Below are 22,186 nucleotides of genomic sequence, written 5' to 3'. Positions count from 1 at the left end.
TAGCCATCGGATATGGCTGAAAAGGAATGACGAGACCTGGCTTGAGAGGTGATGATCTCAAAATGAATTATTATCAGTCGAAACATTAAGTGGATCCCCACACCAGTAAGGGGGCCCGGTGCGCTGTAAAGCCGTCGATAGAAAGGCCCCGAAACGGTGCGCATAGTCTCCTGATGGTTTTCAAGACGTAATGGAATTCGATATGCGGAATCTTCTACTAAATGCCCCTGCATTGACAGGCTGTTTTCAAGTCTCTGCGCACTTCGGAAAGAACACGTCATAACTGAATTCCCCCCACACTCTGTTCTAGACGTTTTGTTACGTTAATATAATACTCGAATATCACCAAATACCAATACGCGTAATTTTATACAGTTGGGGTAAAATTTAAATGCTTAAGAACACACTCATACAACCACAAAATCATACATCCTGACACACATATACATACATGCATATGAACTATCTATCTATCTATCTATCTATCTATCTATCTATCTATCTATCTATCTATCTATCTGCTTGCCTGCCTGTCTGTCTGTTTGTCTGTCTGTCTGTCTGTCTGTCTGTCTATCTATCTATCTATCTATCTATCTATCTATCTATCTATCTATCTATCTATAAGACACATAGACAGGGTCCCGGTTACTGGAAGTTGAACGCGTCGTTCACGGCACGCCAGGCTTACAGGGACCGGATTAGCACTTTAGTAAAGAGAGCATTAACGGGTGCCATCATCAACAACAGATGGTGGTATTCCCTTAAAAAAGCAATCAAGTCAGAATCGGTTAGGTACAGTAAGGCCCTAGCGTTAGCCCGAAATAGAATAGAGGGAGACCTAGTTAAGAAATTAGAAGAGGCACTTAGTACTGGCATCGCGTCCAACGTAGTGGCGGCGAGGTTGGCCCTCGATCAACACTTCAACGCCAAACACGAAGGATGCGTTGTCAGAGCTAGGATGCGTGCTCTGAGGGACGAGGGAGTTCGAGCGGCCCGAGAGGCCCGAGTAGTGGAGGCGCAACGAGGCAACAGAGCCACCATTAGGTCTCTGACAGATGAAGAAGGGCGCGAATTACTCGAGCCTGATAGGATGTGCGAGGCCTTTCAACAGCACTTTGCCCGACTGTTCGGGACAACTGGCGGGTCAGAACGCAGAGTAGACTTTAGTGCCTACCTGCATGGCCTGCCACGACTCTCAGCAAGAGAGGCGGAGTGTTGTGAAAGACCCATCACAGCCGCGGACGTACGGGATGCGATGGCAGGCTGCAAGGGAGACAAGTCGCCAGGCTTGGATGGTCTGCCCTACGAACTTTATTGTCATATGCCAGATTTGTTTGGAGGCGTCTTGGCAGCTGTCTACTGCAACTGGCAGCAAAACGGGAGCATCCCCGTCTTTGTAAAGCGAGGAGCAGTGTCACTACTAAAGAAAGACCTAAACAAGGGGAACGTCATAGATAATTTTCGGCCCATCACTCTGCTCAACGCAGATTTGAAAATTTTGGCCAAAGTGTTAGTCGAGAGGTTGGCGCTTGTCATCGAGAAACTAGTCGACAGTGCGCAGACCTGCGCCGTGCCGGGTAGGAGTATCCATGACAACCTCCATCTGATCCGCTACATCATGGGCAGGGTAGTTAAGGAACCTGGCATGGGTGGGGCGCTGATCAATTTGGATCAATCAAAAGCCTTCGATAGGGTAGACCATCACTACTTGGAAGCCGTACTCATAGCGGCTGGTTTCGGTCCCATCTTCCGCGGTTGGATCGCTGCCTTATACAGCGGCATCCGCTCGGTAGTTCACGTAAACGGTCATCTATCCAGACCCTTCGGCATCATGCGTTCGGTTCGTCAAGGATGCCTCCTCTCGGCCCTTCTGTATGTATTGACTCTTGAGCCTCTACTGCGGAAGCTGGTGACGCTGAGGGGCATCCCACGAGAGCTGGGATGTGGGACGAGCGTGTCTGCATACGCGGACGACGTCACCGTCATAGTGTCGAGCCAAAAGCACATCGAGCTGGTCGGCGAAAGACTAAAAGAATACGAAGCGGTAACGGGAGCAAAAATTAACCGGGATAAGTCAGTGGGCTTGCGGCTCGGCACCTGGAAAAGCAAGCCCATGCCGTCTAACAGCGTCTCCACTGTGGGACCCTGGACCGATGGGCCGGTTAAATTGCTCGGAGTCTGGTTCGGTCCGGACCTCCAAATGGAGAAGAACTGGGGCGAAATAACGACTAGGGTGGTCACTCTCACACGGCAATGGGCCGAGAGGAAGCTATCCCTAAAAGGTTGGGTGGAGGTGGCGAACGCGTACATTGCATCCGTCATCGAATACCGTCTGACTGTCGTGCCTTGTCCCGACCCTACCATCACCAAACTGGAACGCATACTCTTCCGCTTGTTGTGGAAGGGAAGCGTTCCGATGGTTAGGCGATCCATTTGCTGTCAACAGCCGCTAAATGGAGGGCTGGGTATGCCGTGGTTGATGATGCGCAGACATGCGCTGAGACTGCGACATCTCCGGCGCTTCATAGACGACAGTGAACAGGTGTGGTCGCCGTTTGTGAGGCGCGCTTTCCCGCAGCTCGTCTCCTTAGCCGAACTGCAGTCGTGGATTAAACAGAGACCTAGGCTCGGCGAATGGCACCGCGAGTGTCGCCTTGCTCTCAAGCAACTCTGCCGTCCGGGACCAATCTTGTGCAACTTTGATTCCTCAAAAGCGTTCTATAGAGAATTAGTGGAGGGGAGGTGCGACGACGATCTCGGGCAGAATCTGGGCGTCGACGAGGAACACCTGAACCGCCTGTTTAGGACAACTTTCGGGCCGGGACCTATGGACAACCACCAGAGATCCCTGGCCTGGCAGTGCTATCGAGAAGCATTACCCGTTCGGGATAAGCTGTACAGGCACTGTTCGAGACACACCGGACCGACCTGCCCGAGATGCGGTCAGAGCGACGAAACCATTCTGCACGCACTCGTGCAGTGTCCAAAGATTTCCGACCTGTGGGCTTATGCCGAACGGCTGCTGTCACGTGTGGGACGAGTCCGCCTGTCAGCCGAGTCTATCGTGCAAATTGCTCCGCCACCGTCCCTCAACAGGGAAGGCAAGGCAGTGTTCATCATACTGGTGGCCATGGTGAAAGAATGTGTGTGGTGGACCCGAGCGAAAGGATTAGAGACGAAAACTTACCTCTCTGGCCAATCGCTCATCAACTTTTTCAAGTATCACTTGAAAAGGAAGGTGAGAATAGAGAGACAGTTTTTGTCTCGTGAAAGTTTCATTAAAAGGTGGGTGAATATAGCAAAGATGGTGCGTGCGAGTGACGATACCTCTTTGAGCATGATCCTATAAATCGTGAAAAAAATAAAACAAAAGGAGAGACAGAGAGAGCACTTTGCTCTCATGTGTCTATTCCCTGCTGAGGTTACCATGGTCTTTTCCGTAGGCTTTTCTTTCCATGGATAAACCTAATGTTACCCCATTTTACACAATTGACATTTTCTGTGACCTACGCTACCCCCCCCCTTTTTTTCCCCGAACCGATCCCTTTTGATCGGATTTTTAAATTTTTATTTTACCTTTCTTTTTTTTTTTTTTAAGGAAAGCTCTACAGTTGTATATGTCCCCTCTGTGTGCAGCCCTGTGTGGCTAATAAAAAGAATGTTATCTATTTATCTATCTATCTATCTATCTATCTATCTATCTATGCATGCTTGCATGCATTAATATATGTATGCATGTATGTATGTATGTGTGCATATATGTGTGTGTATGCGTGCCTGCATGCATGTATATATATATATATATATATATATATATATATATATGTGTGTGTGTGTGTGTGTGTGTGTGTGTGTGTGTGTGTGTGTGCGTGTATATTAGTATGTATATATATATATGTACATATACTTTAAAAACGGATTAACACAGTCCTATCCAACTTCAGATTCGTAGGCTCGTAGACTCTGATCTTGATGCCGGAGGAAGTAGATTAACTCTAACAACCTACGTAGATTTAAAAGACTTGGAGATGAGTCAAAATCTTATTAAGCTATATATGTGGCTCCTGTCAAACGAGCCGAGTGCCCCTCTCTTACGTTTGTTAAATCACCTCAATCACATACATACATAATGCATATTATAATGCATGTATGCATGCATACATCCATCCTGATATATATATATATATATATATATATATATATATATATATATATATATATATATGTTTGTGTGTGTGTGTGTGCGGGCGCATCTGTGTGTGTATGCGCGCTCATATATATATATTCATAATATTTATATTATTTAAACATGAACATATTGTATATGTGAATTTTTGTGTGTGCTTGAACCTGTGCCGGTGTGCACATATATGACGGTATTGTATCTCTCTGATTACATATGTGAGTGGGTGTATGTATGTGTTTTAATGCAAGTGTTTTAAACTATTGTCTGTGCCCTATGTGATTTTATTAACTGAAATTTAAAGTGTAAGTCTGAACGGTTAAATCACAAAAATATGACGTCATAATACCGAAGTGAGAAAAACGTGATATTTTTCCGCATTCATTTGCGATACTTTGGCCATTGCTAACAGTTAACTTCTTGTAGGTTACTATTACAATCCATTGATTTGCGTTAATATATTTGCTAATAATTTGTTTGTTTTAATAGATATAACCAAATGTCTGACGTTCTACACCGACCGGGCTTCCTTACGCGACTTCGTAAAGGGGCTCGAAACTTTTTCTCCAGATTATTACCCTGCGTACGACGACCAACACTTGCAGACACTTTTGAAGATGTCTCAGATTTTACTTCATCGTTATCATCGCTATCAGACCTTTCCCCGATGACAACAACAGAAGAAGATTTCCCTAGAAATCTCAATGAATCTGCTATAGCTCATAGACAGGGTGAGTTTTGCTGAAAATAGTTTAAAAGTTACAATGATTCTTGTGTATCTTCTTTACACATATGTATGTATGCATGTATGTATTTATGTATGTATGTATGTATGTATGTATGTATGTATGTATGTATGCATGCATGCATGTATGTTTGTATGTATGTATGTATGTATGTATATGTGTGTGTGTGTATATATTATGTAAATAGGTATGGAGGAATGTATGTACGCATTTATGCATGCTTGTATGTTTGTATGTATGTATTTTTGTATGTGTGTATATATATTTGTGTATATATATGCACTACATTCACACACATGTGGGTAAGCCTCTGAAAGCTTGCATTGTGTGTGTATGCGTGAGTAATTGTATGTGTGAAATAACCACCTACGTGGGGCTACATTTGATAAATATAGCAACAAAATACTCCTCAAAATACATCAGACTCTCCCCCAGAAACATGTATGTTTCTTATAATTATTTTTGTGTTGTTTATAGATTTTACCCATCGTGACTTTGACCAATATGAACGTACTTCCTTTGAAGGTAAATATTAATAATTTATGATCGAATTAATTTTTAGTTGACATTGTAAATTGTGTTATGTGTTTAATTATCTCTTATACTTGTGTGTTTGTCTGCGACAGTCTGTGTGTTTTTATTATCTTTTGTCTATTTGCATTTCCAGATTCATCATCCACATACACCGACCCTTGGGCTGACCTGGTTGACGAACCATCATATTTTGGTAAGTTTCAAATTAATGTAGTTTCTAGTGTTCACTGAATAGTGAAACGTGTTACGACTGATTCTCACATATGTGACAGTCTACCTACCCACCTACCTATCCACCTACCTACCTACCTACCTACCTACCTACTTACCTACCAACCTACCTACCTACCTACCTACCTATATAACTTTCTATCTACCTTGGTACATATATATATATATATATATACTGGTAAATAAATGTTAACAATATGTAGATACATACGTATGTGTAATTCTCAAAATGTATTTCCATGTTTCATTTTATGTATAATATGAAGAGATATTTGTATCAAATAATATATTGATGTTTGCTTTTGTCACCGTATAGATGATGGTAACCAGAACGAAGAGGACCCACCTCGTATTCCAATTATTGTCACCGACATTTACATGCAAGGCAGTTCCAGGATGCATCAGGTCGCACAGATCATCGTTTATTCCGTAAATGGTCATGTGAACATGTCTGTAAACCTGGGGCTACATTAGGTAAGTCATGATTGCATGTTTTGCAGTGTTAAGACGCCACAATATAATATTTGATCTGATGTGATCTATACATCGATATGTTATATATACTTACAGCTTTGGTATAATTTTTATCTGCTTTGTTTTCAGATATGGCAAGCACTTTCACCGACGTGATATTTGAATAGAGATGCTGCCATAACTATACAACACAAAGGACTTGTCCTACGTTCTAACGAACCTGAAAATCCAGCAGCATAGATGAACAGCTAAACAAAAGAACACTATCAGAGTTATCCGGCCCAGGCTGCCAAATATGCCAAATTCTCCGGCCCAGCCTGTCCCTTTTTGTTAAAGTTAAAACAATTTTCACAAATAATAAAAAGGGGGAATGCAACTCTCATGCAGAGATGACCGAATGATTGAAAAGTTCTGTACATATTTTTAATAAAAGATTAAACATCATTTTCTTTTTTGTATTCATTAATATTGTTTTCAAATGTTGGCAAGGGGCCAGTAGTTTCGGGAGACGAATTAATTCGATTACATTGACCCAGTGCTCAACTGGTACTTGTTTTATCGGCCCTGAAAGGTTGAAAGTCAGAGACAAGCTTGACGGAAACTAAACTCAGAATGTAAAGTGGGACGAAATGCCGCTGAGCATTTTGGCCGGGGTGCAAATGTTAATAGCAGGAAACGGGTATTCGAAAGGATTCCCATAGTTTCTGCATTATTGTACACACACACACACACACACACACACAAACAAACACAAGCACACACAGAAACACGAGCATACACACACACACACAGACACACACAGACACACACACACACACACACACACACACACACACACACACACACACACACACACACACACACTCACACATATATATATATATACACCCGAGAGTTGTATGAAAAGTCTTTATCCCAAACCAAAGAAAAAAAAGAGAACAACAGTTCTGATTAAGGTACTTCAACGCTGAAAGGCCTTGAAGGCTCAACACTGTTCATACACCCGCCGTATATATATATATATTTATGTTTGTATATATATATATATATATATATATATATATATATATATGTATGTATACACAACGACATATGCCTATATACATAATATAGTTGGCACTCCGTCGCTTACGACGTCGAGGGTTCCAGTTGATCCGACCAATGGAACAGCCTGCTCGTGAAATTACCGTGCAAGTGGCTGAGCACTCCACAGACACGCGTACCCTTAACGTAGTTCTCGGGGATATTCTGCGTGACACAGTGTGACAAGGCTGACCTTTTGAATTACAGGCACAACAGAAACAGGAAGTAAGAGTAAGTTGCGGTGAAAGAGTACATCATGGTTCGCCACCATCCCCTGCCGGAGCCTAGTGGAGCTTTAAGTGTTTTCGCTCAATATACACTCACAACGCCCGGTATGGGAATCGAAACCGCGATCCTATGACCGCGGGTCCGCTGCTCTAACCACTGGGCCATTGCGCCTCCACATATATACATAAACATACGCACAAACACACAAAGCAGGATCCTTTTGTCATGGTAGACAGTACCCCTCTACATACCGTGCCCTATTTCTACTCCTTGAAATGTAAGCAGTCAGACAACACAGCTGGACAAATAAATGGTCTAAATCATGTTCATATTTCCATAGACTCCAGCATTGAATGCTGCAGCATTTTCTACTTCAGTTTTCTGTGTCCTAAACGCTCCTCGGGTTCCTGAGCCCATTGACTAGAGAGCGTTTATATACCATGGGAGCATACATAGAGATTTTGCTTCAGTATTGTTTCTCAGCTTTATATTACTTTTCACGAATTTCTTGTGAATTTCGGCTGATCCAGGGCGAAAACAGCAACTCTATAAAGATACATGAAGACAAAACTCTTATGCGGATTGGGAGTATGATTGAAGATGTTTGCCTCGATTAATGTCGTCTTCAAATCTCTGCTGCACACAACATTTATTTCAAAAGTTTCTGTAGTAGCATTTTAATTTCTAGCATGTGAGTGGCGTAATATTTGCTACAGCAGATTGCCCTTCTCAAAAAAGAGATCGAAACAGAACTGTTAGCTCCATATGAGAAAGCCCATTCATTCAATCAATCAGAAAATGATAAACTGTTATAAATTCAGTGAATGTATGTCGCTGTAAATTATATATATTGCGAGCAGGAGCGAGCTACGACTACATTACTTGTTATAAATTATCTGATAGAAAATCGGAAGTAATTGATACGTTCAGCAGAATCAGCTTCACGCAAGCTAAATTACGTTGGCGATTATAATACAAAATCGGATGAGAAAGGTCTGCAAAGATTTATGTCTTTGGCACATATGTGTCAGCTTCTAGTAGCGATAATGCTCTCCACCTTTCAAAAATATAGACAAATAATGCCTACTTTTAGCTACAGAACCTTTGCCTTACCTGTAAGTTGTATAACAGCGTGCTTGCATCGTTGCTCTAAACACTAGACTCTGAACACATCACTTTAGCTTCTGAGATGCTTGACAATCAAAGTAAATGCAACAAAATTTAATAGACAGACTATCATGAACTGTAGATAGGTAACACTTATGCGATCGATGTTGGAAAGTAGTACATAATCAGACGGCCCCAGGAAGAGATATTATAGGAAGACATACAAATATATCAACATCTAGTGGAAGCCGGGTTAAGATGCAGATGATGCTTGGAGCTCGGGTAAACATTGTGGTCAAACCTGAAAAGTCCGTCGTAACAGAGAATTATAGGCTCGTAGCATCCCTTAAGATTATCAAGTAAAAGAATAAACATATACAAAGGAATAAAAGAATATACACGCAGGAGTAATGCACCCTACTCCAGTGGCCCCAAAGAAAAAAAAAAGAACGGAATTATGCACCCAACGGAGGAGAGCCTGTGAGGAGCAGGAATGGCTAATCCTATTCCGCATGAGAGGGGCCTGACATAAATTCGTGAAAAAATGTACTAGGAAGGGTCGGAGGGAGGGAATCCTCACCTGTACTAACGATCCGGGCTGGCCTCCGCAGGTGACTGCGGAGGTTGTGTCGGATTGTGAATTCCATCCCCATCGGCGAATTCCGTTTTGTTAATTGGCCCGACCCAGTCCCATCGTTGAGCTTGAGTGAAGCGATGAGTCTGGCGGGCGTAAAAATGTGAGAGACGAGTGCCTCATATTGTGGGGTCATCTGACTCATATAATGAAAAATTGTAAGAGGCAAGTGCCTTAATTTATGTCATAATTTGGAACTTTTTATGTACGAGGTTCACAGCCTCAATGTGTAAATTTTATTTATAAAAGAACGGTGTTTTAGAGAAGCAAAGTTCGGCGGGCGGCTTTTGTCTTCTATTATACCATCATGTTTATCATTCATTTCATCTCATTAATGTGTTTGTCTAGCCCGCAGCTACTCTGTGTTCGATAGAACGATAGAATAAGTACTAGGCTTACAAAGAATAAGTCCTGGGGTCGATTTGCTCGACTAAATAGGTGGTGCTCCAGCATGGCTGCAGTCAAATCAGTGAAACAAGTAAAAGGGTATATATGTGTGTGTATGTTTGTGTGTGTGAGTCTGTGTACGTGCGTGTGTGTGTGCGTATATATGCATATTATCAACATTACGTGAATATATATTTACACCCACACAAACGCACACACTCACACATACACGTACACGCACGCGCGCACATATACACACGCACACACTCACACAGACACATACATGTACACGCACGCGCGCACACACATACAAACACACGCACACACACACACACACACACACACACACACACACACACACACACACACACACAAAGCGTCAGTTATTACAGAAGAAACTTTTAATGTAAGGAAAACAAAGACTATTTATTGCAAAAATCAACATATTTTTATAGAATTTACTGCGCATGATCTTACATACACGACGCAAAAGCTAATTAATAAATCCGCCATCAGCTTCGATTACTTCTTCGATACAGCTTCTAAAGTGATTAAATACCTTGCTCAGTTGATCTTATTCATGTTGGCCATATCGCTCCCAGTAGCAGACATCAATGAATCCTTGCTGTTATGAGCATACCTTCTGCTGTCCCTCTCAAAGACGCCTCTGATGAAGTAGTCCGAGAAAGGGGTTAACTCAGAACAGTTAGGAGTTTAAATGTTTGGGATAACATGATCATAACAGCCGACTACTCCTGGGTCGTGCCGGTTGTGTGAGAGGGAGTAGAGCCTTGCTGGAAAAAGGTGGTGCCTCTCACGCGGACTTTTCTCGATCTAAAGCTTGAAAGCTGTCTCCAATGTCCCGATGTAGGCTACTGTATTTATTCTGGGAAAACAGACTTTCTGGGAAAATGAGTATACACGACATGGTACATATTGATCACGACCTCAAAGACCACCAAAGACCACCAACAAAGACCACCAAATATTCCCTACATAACAGTAGGGAGTTCAGTAGGCTTGTTGCAGAGCCATTTGATATTCTTCTTGTTCACTTTGTGATACTGGGGAAAGTTCTCATCTATGAAAAACCAGTGAATGTCGAGTCCTTCGAGGTGGTTGAGATGTTCAGCATGTTCTTCAAGCAGATCGCATGGTTTTCCCGGGTTTTATCGGACATGAACTGCTCTCGTCTGATGACATTGGACTTGTACCTCCCACCACAGGCCTAAAATCGAGGCCAAAATCTTGGAACGTAGGTATGAAAATTAGAATTTTACTTTTAAATCCCCATATATATACATTGTATATAGTTGAATAGAAATATACTTGGACATAACAATTTTAATTTTTAAAAAAGGCTCCAGTCTTTTGGATTCGACACAAAGAAATGTTTAGCAAGGGCCCTCATTGAATTTTTGGGAATATTGTTGATCTTCTCTGGACTTCAAATTCAACAATATCTGACAGTCAGGATCCAGAAACTATTTTCTTAAACACGAAGGACCTGATGATATTTAAGACGTTTGCTATGTCAGAATCACTGTGGTTGGCGGCGAGAATGGAATGCTTTTTCTATACATAAACCTTGTTCTGTATATATGTGCGGTTAGTAAGAGAGTGGTTTTAGGTAAGTAGCTTTACAATTATACCCCGTTGTCTGTAGTTATAGTTGAGCTAAGGTAGTCTCAATTAGATGATATCACGAGGAGATAGAACTGGTAGTCTAATCTTACTCAGATATATGTACGAATGTATATATTAACCCACTAAGGAAGTCTGTAATTTATTATTTTAATACGATGAGGGTGATTTTTAGATACAACCCAGAGAAGGAAAGACGAGGGTTATGAGACGATACTGGAAGACGGGATAGGTGTTGGTTAGTGTGTAGTACACTTTCCTGTAGAAGTTGGATGTAGGGGTTTTATTGGGACCAAACTGAGACGGTGGTTGCTATCAATAGTCCAACATCGGCAAGCAAACAGTATTCTAGGAGAAAGCGCTACCCTTCGGATGTGGCTGAAGAGGAATGACTTGACCCGGCTAGAGAGTTGATGATCTGAAAATGATTTGTGATTGACTACTAGAGAGGTGATTATGTGAAAATGTATTATGATCAGTCGAAATATTAAGTGGATGCACACATTAGTAAGGGGGCTCGATGCACTGTAAAGCCGTCGAGAGAAAGGCCCCGAAACGGAGCACATACTCTCCTGATGGCTTCGAAGATGTACTGGCATTGGATATGTGGAGACTTCTACTAAATGCACCTGCATTAACTGATTGTTTTCAAGTCTCAGCACACTTCGAAAAGAACACGTCATAACTGAATTCCCTCTACACTCACTTCTATACGTCTTTTTTTACATTAATATAATACTTGAACATCACCAAATAACAACATGCATTATTTTATACAATTGGGGTGATATACAAATGCTTAAGAAGACACTCATACAACACTAAAATCATACATCCTGACACACACATGCATACATGCATATGGAAAATCTATCTATCTATTTATCTATCTATCTATCTATCTATCTATCTATCTATCTATCTATCTCTCTGTCTGACTGTCTGTTCGTTTATACGTCTGTCTGTCTGTCTATCTGTCTACCTCTCTATGCATGCTTGCACGCATGAATATATGTATACGTGTATGTATGCGTGCATGTATATGTGTGTATGCCTGCATGCATGCAGGTATATATATATATATATATGTTTATATATATATATATATATATATATATATATATATATATATATATATATATGTATGTATGTATATTAGTATGTATGTATGTATGTATATACTTTGAAAGCGGTTTAACACAGTCCTATACAACTTCAGATTCGTAGGCTCGTTGACTCGTGTTCATTCTACAAACCGACTTTGATTAAGTGATTGGAGGTGAGTTAAACTCTTATTCAGTTATATATATATGAGTCCTGTCAAACGAGCTGAGTGCTCCTTTCTTACGTTTGTCAAATCACCTCAATCACATACATATATAATGCATGGAAGCATGTATGTATGCATGTATACATCCATCCTGATACATACACACACACACACACACACACACACACACACATATATATATATATATATATATATATATATACATATATATGTATATATAAATATATGTATATATATATATATATGTGTGTGTGTGTGTGTGTGTGTGCGCGCGCCCATATATATATATATTCATAATATTTATATTATTTAAACATGAACATATTGTATATGTGAATTTTTGTGTGTGCTTGAACCTGTGCCTGTGTGCACATATATGACAATATTGTATCTCCCTGCGTACATGTGTGTGTGTGAGTGTATGTATGTGTCTTAATGCAAGTGTTTTGAACTATTGTCTGCGCCCTATGTGATTTTATTAATTGAAATTTAAAATGTAAGTCTGAACGGTTAAATCACAATAATATGACGTCATAATACCGATGTGAGAAAAACGTAATATTTTTCTGCATTCATTTGCGATACTTTGGCCATTGCTAACAGTTAACTTCTTGTAGGTTACTATTACAATCCATTGATTTGCGTTAATATATTTGCTAATAATTTGTTTGTTTTAATAGATATAACCAAATGTCTAACGTTCTACACCGACCGGGCTTCCTTACGCGACTTCGTAAAGGGGCTCGAAACTTTTTCTCCAGATTATTACCCTGCGTACGACGACCAACACTTGCAGACACTTTTGAAGATGTCTCAGATTTTACTTCATCGTTATCATCGCTATCAGACCTTTCCCCCATGACACCAACAGAAGATTTCCCTAGAAATCTCAATGAATCTGCTATAGCTCATAGACAGGGTGAGTTTTGCTGAAAACAGTTTAAAAGTTACAATGATTCTTGTATATCTTCTTTACACATATGTATGTATATATGTATTTATGTATGTATGTATTTATGTATGTATGTATGTATGTATGTATGTATGTATGTATGCATGCATGCATGCATGCGTGTATGTATGTATGTATCTATGTATATATGTATGTATGTGAGTATATTTGTGTGTATATATACTTGTATATATATGCACTGCAGTCACACACATGTGTGTAAGCCTGTGTAAGCTTGCATTGTGTGTGTGTGTGTGTGTGTGTGTGTGTGTGTGAGTATTTGGATGTGTGATATAACCACCTAGCAACAAAAATACTCCTCAAAATACATCGGACTCTTCCCCAGAAACATGTATGTTTCTTATAATTATTTTTGTGTTGTTTATAGATTTCACCCATTCTGACTTTGACCAATATGAACGGACTTCCTTTGAAGGTAAATACTAATAATTTATGACCTAACGAATATTTAGTTGACAGTGTAAATTGTGTTATGTGTTTATTTATCTCTTATACTTGCGTTTTTCTCTGAGACAGTCTGTGTGTTTTTATTATCTTTTGTCTATTTGCATTTCCAGATTCATCATCCACATACACCGATCCTTGGGCTGACCTGGTTGACGAACCATCATATTTTGGTAAGTTTCAAATTAATGTAGTTTCTAGTGTTCACTGAATAGTAAAACGTGTTACGACTGATTCTCACATATGTGACAGTCTACCTACCCACCTACCTATCCACCGACCTACCTACCTACCTACTTACCTACCAACCTGCCCACTCACCTACCTACCTACCTACCTACCTACTTATATAACTTTCTATCTACCTTGGTACATATATATATATATATATATATATATATATATATATATATATATATATATATATATATATATATATATATATATATACTGGTAAATAAATGTTAACAATACGTAGATACATACGTATGTGTAATTCTCAAAATGTATTTTCATGTTTCATTTTATGTATAATATGAAGAGATATTTGTATCAAATGATATGTTGACGTTTGTTTTTGTCACCGTATAGATGATGGTAACCAGAACGAAGAGGACCCCCCTCGTGTTCCAATTATTGTCACCGACATTTACATGCAAGGCAGTTCCAGGATGCATCAGGTCGCACAGATCATCGTTTATTCTGTAAACGGTCATGTGACCATGTCTGTAAACCTGGGGCTACATTAGGTAAGTCATGATTGCATGTTTTGCAGTGTTAAAATACCACAATATAATATTTGATCTGATGTGATCTATACATCGATTAGTTAAATATGCATACATGTTTGGTATAATTTTTATCTTCATTCTTTACAGATATGCCAAACACTTTCACCGACGTGATATTTGAATAGAGATGCTGCCATAACTATACAACACAAAGGACCTGTCCTACGTTCTAACGAACCTGAAAATCCAGCAGCATAGATGAACAGCTAAACAAAAGAACACTATCAGAGTTATCCGGCCCAGGCTGCCAAATATGCCAAATTCTCCGGCCCAGCCTGTCCCTTTTTGCTAAAGTTAAAACAATTTTCACAAATAATAAAAAGGGGGAATGCAACTCTCATGCAGAGATGACCGAATGACTGAAAAGTTCTGTACATATTTTTAATAAAAGATTAAACATCATTTTCTTTTTTGTATTCATTAATTTTGTTTTCAAATGTTGGCAAGGGGCCAGTAGTTTCGGGAGACGAATTAATTCGATTACATTGACCCAGTGCTCAACTGGTACTTGTTTTATCGGCCCTGAAAGGTTGAAAGTCAGAGACAAGCTTGACGGAAACTAAACTCAGAATGTAAAGTGGGACGAAATGCCGCTGAGCATTTTGGCCGGGGTGCAAATGTTAATAGCAGGAAACGGGTATTCGAAAGGATTCCCATAGTTTCTGCATTATTGTACACACACACACACACACACACACACAAACAAACACAAGCACACACAGAAACACGAGCATACACACACACACACAGACACACACAGACACAGACACACAGACACAGACACACACACACACACACACACACACACACACACACACACACACACACACACACACACTCACACATATATATATATATACACCCGAGAGTTGTATGAAAAGTCTTTATCCCAAACCAAAGAAAAAAAAGAGAACAACAGTTCTGATTAAGGTACTTCAACGCTGAAAGGCCTTGAAGGCTCAACACTGTTCATACACCCGCCGTATATATATATATATTTATGTTTGTATATATATATATATATATATATATATATATATATATATATATATATATGTATGTATACACAACGACATATGCCTATATACATAATATAGTTGGCACTCCGTCGCTTACGACGTCGAGGGTTCCAGTTGATCCGACCAATGGAACAGCCTGCTCGTGAAATTACCGTGCAAGTGGCTGAGCACTCCACAGACACGCGTACCCATAACGTAGTTCTCGGGGATATTCTGCGTGACACAGTGTGACAAGGCTGACCTTTTGAATTACAGGCACAACAGAAACAGGAAGTAAGAGTAAGTTGCGGTGAAAGAGTACATCATGGTTCGCCACCATCCCCTGCCGGAGCCTAGTGGAGCTTTAAGTGTTTTCGCTCAATATACACTCACAACGCCCGGTATGGGAATCGAAACCGCGATCCTATGACCGCGGGTCCGCTGCTCTAACCACTGGGCCATTGCGCCTCCACATATATACATAAACATACGCACAAACACACAAAGCAGGATCCTTTTGTCATGGTAGACAGTACCCCTCTACATACCGTGCCCTATTTCTACTCCTTGAAATGTAAGCAGTCAGACAACACAGCTGGACAAATAAATGGTCTAAATCATGTTCATATTTCCATAGACTCCAGCATTGAATGCTGCAGCATTTTCTACTTCAGTTTTCTGTGTCCTAAACGCTCCTCGGGTTCCTGAGCCCATTGACTAGAGAGCGTTTATATACCATGGGAGCATACATAGAGATTTTGCTTCAGTATTGTTTCTCAGCTTTATATTACTTTTCACGAATTTCTTGTGAATTTCGGCTGATCCAGGGCGAAAACAGCAACTCTATAAAGATACATGAAGACAAAACTCTTATGCGGATTGGGAGTATGATTGAAGATGTTTGCCTCGATTAATGTCGTCTTCAAATCTCTGCTGCACACAACATTTATTTCAAAAGTTTCTGTAGTAGCATTTTAATTTCTAGCATGTGAGTGGCGTAATATTTGCTACAGCAGATTGCCCTTCTCAAAAAAGAGATCGAAACAGAACTGTTAGCTCCATATGAGAAAGCCCATTCATTCAATCAATCAGAAAATGATAAACTGTTATAAATTCAGTGAATGTATGTCGCTGTAAATTATATATATTGCGAGCAGGAGCGAGCTACGACTACATTACTTGTTATAAATTATCTGATAGAAAATCGGAAGTAATTGATACGTTCAGCAGAATCAGCTTCACGCAAGCTAAATTACGTTGGCGATTATAATACAAAATCGGATGAGAAAGGTCTGCAAAGATTTATGTCTTTGGCACATATGTGTCAGCTTCTAGTAGCGATAATGCTCTCCACCTTTCAAAAATATAGACAAATAATGCCTACTTTTAGCTACAGAACCTTTGCCTTACCTGTAAGTTGTATAACAGCGTGCTTGCATCGTTGCTCTAAACACTAGACTCTGAACACATCACTTTAGCTTCTGAGATGCTTGACAATCAAAGTAAATGCAACAAAATTTAATAGACAGACTATCATGAACTGTAGATAGGTAACACTTATGCGATCGATGTTGGAAAGTAGTACATAATCAGACGGCCCCAGGAAGAGATATTATAGGAAGACATACAAATATATCAACATATAGTGGAAGCCGGGTTAAGATGCAGATGATGCTTGGAGCTCGGGTAAACATTGTGGTCAAACCTGAAAAGTCCGTCGTAACAGAGAATTATAGGCTCGTAGCATCCCTTAAGATTATCAAGTAAAAGAATAAACATATACAAAGGAATAAAAGAATATACACGCAGGAGTAATGCACCCTACTCCAGTGGCCCCAAAGAAAAAAAAAAGAACGGAATTATGCACCCAACGGAGGAGAGCCTGTGAGGAGCAGGAATGGCTAATCCTATTCCGCATGAGAGGGGCCTGACATAAATTCGTGAAAAAATGTACTAGGAAGGGTCGGAGGGAGGGAATCCTCACCTGTACTAACGATCCGGGCTGGCCTCCGCAGGTGACTGCGGAGGTTGTGTCGGATTGTGAATTCCATCCCCATCGGCGAATTCCGTTTTGTTAATTGGCCCGACCCAGTCCCATCGTTGAGCTTGAGTGAAGCGATGAGTCTGGCGGGCGTAAAAATGTGAGAGACGAGTGCCTCATATTGTGGGGTCATCTGACTCATATAATGAAAAATTGTAAGAGGCAAGTGCCTTAATTTATGTCATAATTTGGAACTTTTTATGTACGAGGTTCACAGCCTCAATGTGTAAATTTTATTTATAAAAGAACGGTGTTTTAGAGAAGCAAAGTTCGGCGGGCGGCTTTTGTCTTCTATTATACCATCATGTTTATCATTCATTTCATCTCATTAATGTGTTTGTCTAGCCCGCAGCTACTCTGTGTTCGATAGAACGATAGAATAAGTACTAGGCTTACAAAGAATAAGTCCTGGGGTCGATTTGCTCGACTAAATAGGTGGTGCTCCAGCATGGCTGCAGTCAAATCAGTGAAACAAGTAAAAGGGTATATATGTGTGTGTATGTTTGTGTGTGTGAGTCTGTGTACGTGCGTGTGTGTGTGCGTATATATGCATATTATCAACATTACGTGAATATATATTTACACCCACACAAACGCACACACTCACACATACACGTACACGCACGCGCGCACATATACACACGCACACACTCACACAGACACATACATGTACACGCACGCGCGCACACACATACAAACACACGCGCACACACACACACACACACACACACACACACACACACACACACACACACACACAAAGCGTCAGTTATTACAGAAGAAACTTTTAATGTAAGGAAAACAAAGACTATTTATTGCAAAAATCAACATATTTTTATAGAATTTACTGCGCATGATCTTACATACACGACGCAAAAGCTAATTAATAAATCCGCCATCAGCTTCGATTACTTCTTCGATACAGCTTCTAAAGTGATTAAATACCTTGCTCAGTTGATCTTATTCATGTTGGCCATATCGCTCCCAGTAGCAGACATCAATGAATCCTTGCTGTTATGAGCATACCTTCTGCTGTCCCTCTCAAAGACGCCTCTGATGAAGTAGTCCGAGAAAGGGGTTAACTCAGAACAGTTAGGAGTTTAAATGTTTGGGATAACATGATCATAACAGCCGACTACTCCTGGGTCGTGCCGGTTGTGTGAGAGGGAGTAGAGCCTTGCTGGAAAAAGGTGGTGCCTCTCACGCGGACTTTTCTCGATCTAAAGCTTGAAAGCTGTCTCCAATGTCCCGATGTAGGCTACTGTATTTATTCTGGGAAAACAGACTTTCTGGGAAAATGAGTATACACGACATGGTACATATTGATCACGACCTCAAAGACCACCAAAGACCACCAACAAAGACCACCAAATATTCCCTACATAACAGTAGGGAGTTCAGTAGGCTTGTTGCAGAGCCATTTGATATTCTTCTTGTTCACTTTGTGATACTGGGGAAAGTTCTCATCTATGAAAAACCAGTGAATGTCGAGTCCTTCGAGGTGGTTGAGATGTTCAGCATGTTCTTCAAGCAGATCGCATGGTTTTCCCGGGTTTTATCGGACATGAACTGCTCTCGTCTGATGACATTGGACTTGTACCTCCCACCACAGGCCTAAAATCGAGGCCAAAATCTTGGAACGTAGGTATGAAAATTAGAATTTTACTTTTAAATCCCCATATATATACATTGTATATAGTTGAATAGAAATATACTTGGACATAACAATTTTAATTTTTAAAAAAGGCTCCAGTCTTTTGGATTCGACACAAAGAAATGTTTAGCAAGGGCCCTCATTGAATTTTTGGGAATATTGTTGATCTTCTCTGGACTTCAAATTCAACAATATCTGACAGTCAGGATCCAGAAACTATTTTCTTAAACACGAAGGACCTGATGATATTTAAGACGTTTGCTATGTCAGAATCACTGTGGTTGGCGGCGAGAATGGAATGCTTTTTCTATACATAAACCTTGTTCTGTATATATGTGCGGTTAGTAAGAGAGTGGTTTTAGGTAAGTAGCTTTACAATTATACCCCGTTGTCTGTAGTTATAGTTGAGCTAAGGTAGTCTCAATTAGATGATATCACGAGGAGATAGAACTGGTAGTCTAATCTTACTCAGATATATGTACGAATGTATATATTAACCCACTAAGGAAGTCTGTAATTTATTATTTTAATACGATGAGGGTGATTTTTAGATACAACCCAGAGAAGGAAAGACGAGGGTTATGAGACGATACTGGAAGACGGGATAGGTGTTGGTTAGTGTGTAGTACACTTTCCTGTAGAAGTTGGATGTAGGGGTTTTATTGGGACCAAACTGAGACGGTGGTTGCTATCAATAGTCCAACATCGGCAAGCAAACAGTATTCTAGGAGAAAGCGCTACCCTTCGGATGTGGCTGAAGAGGAATGACTTGACCCGGCTAGAGAGTTGATGATCTGAAAATGATTTGTGATTGACTACTAGAGAGGTGATTATGTGAAAATGTATTATGATCAGTCGAAATATTAAGTGGATGCACACATTAGTAAGGGGGCTCGATGCACTGTAAAGCCGTCGAGAGAAAGGCCCCGAAACGGAGCACATACTCTCCTGATGGCTTCGAAGATGTACTGGCATTGGATATGTGGAGACTTCTACTAAATGCACCTGCATTAACTGATTGTTTTCAAGTCTCAGCACACTTCGAAAAGAACACGTCATAACTGAATTCCCTCTACACTCACTTCTATACGTCTTTTTTTACATTAATATAATACTTGAACATCACCAAATAACAACATGCATTATTTTATACAATTGGGGTGATATACAAATGCTTAAGAAGACACTCATACAACACTAAAATCATACATCCTGACACACACATGCATACATGCATATGGAAAATCTATCTATCTATTTATCTATCTATCTATCTATCTATCTATCTATCTATCTATCTATCTATCTCTCTGTCTGACTGTCTGTTCGTTTATACGTCTGTCTGTCTGTCTATCTGTCTACCTCTCTATGCATGCTTGCACGCATGAATATATGTATACGTGTATGTATGCGTGCATGTATATGTGTGTATGCCTGCATGCATGCAGGTATATATATATATATATATGTTTATATATATATATATATATATATATATATATATATATATATATATATATATATGTATGTATGTATATTAGTATGTATGTATGTATGTATATACTTTGAAAGCGGTTTAACACAGTCCTATACAACTTCAGATTCGTAGGCTCGTTGACTCGTGTTCATTCTACAAACCGACTTTGATTAAGTGATTGGAGGTGAGTTAAACTCTTATTCAGTTATATATATATGAGTCCTGTCAAACGAGCTGAGTGCTCCTTTCTTACGTTTGTCAAATCACCTCAATCACATACATATATAATGCATGGAAGCATGTATGTATGCATGTATACATCCATCCTGATACATACACACACACACACACACACACACACACATACACACACACACACACACATATATATATATATATATATATATATATATACATATATATGTATATATAAATATATGTATATATATATATATATGTGTGTGTGTGTGTGTGTGTGTGCGCGCGCCCATATATATATATATTCATAATATTTATATTATTTAAACATGAACATATTGTATATGTGAATTTTTGTGTGTGCTTGAACCTGTGCCTGTGTGCACATATATGACAATATTGTATCTCCCTGCGTACATGTGTGTGTGTGAGTGTATGTATGTGTCTTAATGCAAGTGTTTTGAACTATTGTCTGCGCCCTATGTGATTTTATTAATTGAAATTTAAAATGTAAGTCTGAACGGTTAAATCACAATAATATGACGTCATAATACCGATGTGAGAAAAACGTAATATTTTTCTGCATTCATTTGCGATACTTTGGCCATTGCTAACAGTTAACTTCTTGTAGGTTACTATTACAATCCATTGATTTGCGTTAATATATTTGCTAATAATTTGTTTGTTTTAATAGATATAACCAAATGTCTAACGTTCTACACCGACCGGGCTTCCTTACGCGACTTCGTAAAGGGGCTCGAAACTTTTTCTCCAGATTATTACCCTGCGTACGACGACCAACACTTGCAGACACTTTTGAAGATGTCTCAGATTTTACTTCATCGTTATCATCGCTATCAGACCTTTCCCCCATGACACCAACAGAAGATTTCCCTAGAAATCTCAATGAATCTGCTATAGCTCATAGACAGGGTGAGTTTTGCTGAAAACAGTTTAAAAGTTACAATGATTCTTGTATATCTTCTTTACACATATGTATGTATATATGTATTTATGTATGTATGTATTTATGTATGTATGTATGTATGTATGTATGTATGTATGTAT

The 22,186-nt window shown here is 39.8% G+C and overlaps 1 protein-coding gene and 1 long non-coding RNA gene across 4 annotated transcripts in view; one reads left to right on the top strand and one right to left on the bottom strand.

Annotated features, from left to right (window-relative positions):
• The window catches only part of LOC106870007 (delta-like protein D), a 320,127-nt gene that overhangs the window by 181,611 nt on the left and 116,330 nt on the right, over nt 1-22,186 (bottom strand). The window lies entirely within an intron of this gene.
• Nucleotides 14,464-15,152, top strand: LOC149132829 (uncharacterized). The gene is made up of 2 exons (XR_016244106.1): nt 14,464-14,708; nt 14,838-15,152. It is a non-coding gene; the product is annotated as an uncharacterized LOC149132829 (long non-coding RNA).

Source organism: Octopus bimaculoides, chromosome 13 (genome assembly GCF_046866305.1).
Source record: "Octopus bimaculoides isolate indiv1 chromosome 13, ASM4686630v1, whole genome shotgun sequence".
Classification (NCBI taxonomy): domain Eukaryota; kingdom Metazoa; phylum Mollusca; class Cephalopoda; order Octopoda; family Octopodidae; genus Octopus; species Octopus bimaculoides.
This window is presented reverse-complemented; position numbering and strand designations above follow the sequence as displayed.